Source organism: Octopus bimaculoides, chromosome 12 (genome assembly GCF_001194135.2).
Source record: "Octopus bimaculoides isolate UCB-OBI-ISO-001 chromosome 12, ASM119413v2, whole genome shotgun sequence".
In the NCBI taxonomy this organism is placed as follows: domain Eukaryota; kingdom Metazoa; phylum Mollusca; class Cephalopoda; order Octopoda; family Octopodidae; genus Octopus; species Octopus bimaculoides.
Window position 1 is genome coordinate 5,359,681 of NC_068992.1, and position 3,739 is coordinate 5,363,419.

Below are 3,739 nucleotides of genomic sequence, written 5' to 3' on the forward strand. Positions count from 1 at the left end.
TAGATAGATAGATAGATAAATAGTCACCTACAAAAGTCATAAAACTGTAAATATGTTTAAGTGACATCCGAAAACAGGAGGTACTGATATTGCAAATATCGTTGGAATCCTTTTATTCACAAGGTAAATAGTAATTTAATGTCTAAAAATTCAGGAGACTTTTCAGTGAGAGTTATACCAGATTTAACAGCAAAATGCACAGAGTAGTGTGAATTCTCGAAATGTATATCATGACATTTTGGTGTTATGATTAATATAAATGTAAGACACTTAATTGAAACCCGAATAAAAAGCTCCTGTAATTGAACCAGAACACCATTTAGATTGACAAAGATAATAAAAACAAAATATTCCTTACAAACACTAAATGTTATTTTCAAATAATGTCAAAAGTACATAAATTTTGGGGTGTGAGATTTCGGTTCAAATTTCTCAACTTGTACATAATTTATTCTATCGAATTCCCGAAAAGATGTAAGATCAAGTCAACCCAGTACGTTTTTGCATTTAAAAAGTAATGATGGAAGAAATACTGCTAAACATGTTTTCAGTGTGGTGCCGATTCTGCCAATTTTTTTCCTCACAAACACTAGCTATTGAATAATCACTTAAATAACTTATTGAAATACTATAAAATATTGTAGCTCCAATATGTCCAGTTGCTGTAAGAGAAGAGACGTATAAAATCCAACATTTCTTTTCATGCTTTTTTCACGTAAAGCTATTCTGAAATAGTACATTTATATAGATTAACCGCTGTCACAATTGCTATGCTGCAATTAATTAAATACTAAATATAACACAGTAACAATAAAATTAATCGTATTTTTATAGTAATGTTTTTTAGAAAGAATTGAAAGTGGGACGTCGAAAAATGTGCCTGTTTTATAACATTATCATACTTATAAAAATTACATTGAGACCATTACTTGGTGTTGTTGTTGGTACTCCGTCGCTTACGACGTCGAGGGTTCCAGTAGATCGATCAACGGAACAGCCTGCTCGTGAAATTAACGTACAAGTGACTGAACACTCCACAGACACGTGTACCCTTAACGTAGTTCTCGAGGAGTTTCAGTGTGACACAATGTGAAACTGGCACAACAGAAACTGGAAGAAAGAGTGAGAGAGAGTTGTGGTGAAAGAGAACAGCAGGGTTCGCCACCAGCCCCTGCCGGAGCCTCGTGGAGCTTTAGGTGTTTTCGCTCAATAAACACGCCCAACGCCCGGTCTGGGAATCGAAACCGCGATCCCGTGACTGCGAGTCCGCTTCCCTAACCACTGGGCCATTGCGCCTCCACGAGACCATTACTAAGAGATAGATAATTTACATATATTCAGAATATTCCCATCAGGACAAAGGGGCGTAAAATATAGGAACAAATATGTTATTTGAATTTTGCAAGGACCTCAAAGCTTTAATTTTGATAGTGTACAGCATTAGAGATCTATACTCAGATTTATGTAACAGATAACAATAAAAAAAATACAAATCTTGTATAATATAACGTTGATGATGAAAATATTCTTCATGATTAATATGCGCAACCTTAATATAGTTTAAAGGAACTAACATTACTCTTCCCCATAAGCGTTTTGAATACTTTTGACTTTTTCAACATCTTCCTTACACTAGCTTCTTTCTACGTTAAATTCCAATTTGTGTCACAAAAAGAAAAATGTGATATTGAATCATATTTTGTGACAAAATTTAGTTTGAAAGTAGTTTCGTTCATCTAAATAAATTTAAATGTTAAGCCTGCAGCCATATTTAAAGTTCTCGATTCTCAGCAGGAAACAAGTTGCACAATTTTCTTCATAATGAATTCTAAAGCCACTTGAATATGAAGAAAGAAAAAAAATGATTATAAAAGGAAAACGATTTAAGAAAACATTAAGTAACTATATTCAGCTTTCACACATGCATACAGGAATTTCTGAAAGAGATTAACATGTCAAATTTATTTTATCAAAAAAACGAAAAAAAATCCAAATTACTTGAGTAGTTCTTCTTCAATAAGTACTTGAGTTAAAACATACAAATCAATGCTGCAGAATTCATGTGAACTTTCTTATGAATATATTTTCAAAATTTAATCAGATTTTAAGATGATAAAACATATAAATAAATGTTTATATATATATATATATATATATATATATTGCACAACATATTTGGAGGCATTTTACATCATGAATATATCTAAACCAACGTTCGAGAATTTTCTGTTAAAATTTAAGGCGTTGTAAAACCAGCTATTATCGTGTGAGCACTTTCTAACGAGACACTGTAGCGTTGAAAGGCAGAAACCTCTTTGTTTCTCAAAGCTAATTTGTTTTACGTGCTAATAGTATTTTTCGTAACATTATCCAGAGATAAATGCGAGTCATTTTGACTCTGAATCATTTCAATTTTTAATTATTTAGCATATCGTTTGCTAAATAATTGTATGGTAATATATGTTGGATAGTTCGATATTTCGAGGCCTTTACAAGAATTATAAAAGCAGGAAATGTATGGAGGAGTTGCCTTTCTAAAGGCAGTCGCTCAAGCATCAAATATAGATGAAGGCAATTAAGGTGATTTATGTTGCCCGAAGGTACAATGCAAACCCATTTATTTCACGTAATGGTGATAAGGGAATATCTGTTCTACAGAAGCATTGACAGAACTTAATTTAGCTACAAACCTAGATTATTTTACAACCGGGATCACATCAATCAACTTCATTGTGACTATGTGAAAGTTAGCAGTGTATGTCATGAATGGAATATAGGCAACTGTACGGCTGAGCGCTAAAGAAATTCCCTTCGCAAATATGTGATTTTGCGTATGATGTCAATGAAAAGATTTCGTGAAATATTGTATACAATATCATGATATTGACCAAAGATTTATACATGACTTTACATCTCTGGATTCTGTTCAATGTTGTGTTAGTAGATACACAGTCTGAACATTGCTTGCAATTGTTTTCACGCTAATAATGGAAATTCTAGAGTGTGAATAGAGATATGGCGTGCAAGGTTTGAGCGTTTCATTATTGAGATTTCAATAGCAACTCCGGCCTCACTACAGAGTGATCATGTTAAACATTGCTATCATTATTTCAGTATTGTGTCAGCAATTGTTGTATAATTTGCAGAAGTTTGGGTATTTAACACAACAAATGAAACATCTGTAAAAGGTGTGTGTAGGTCGAAAATAGCATGACCCTTAAAAATGACTTCATTTTCACTTTTTCTTCTTCTTGATTCTTTTCAATGATAACATTAATTTACATGTCAATTCAAATGCTGTTTGGAGTAATTGCAATAGTAATCTTTAATTATAATTTAGCAACGAGTCTTCAGAAGACATTTTTGATGATAATGAAGAAGTCTGATAACCGTTTCAATGTGGCGACAACAATTTTTTTTTTTAATCGTGTGGGTGTTGCTGATGATTTTTCGGTTTAATTTACTTCATGCACAAGTAATATTACAATAGTGAGCAGGATTTGTAAAGAACCAGTCCCACTGTCTCACCATGAAAAATAAAAATCATCTTGAATCGATCTCGTGCAACAAGTACCTGAGACAAGCAGTTATCAGCTTTTAGAATTCCTACAGATTTAAATAGCCTATTCTGCCATCATGGTGTCTTGGAATGACCTTTCCATAGATAGATATATAAAACGGTATTTGTACATATCTCACTCTTCCTCCTCTCTCTCTCTCTCTCTCTCTCTCTCTCTCT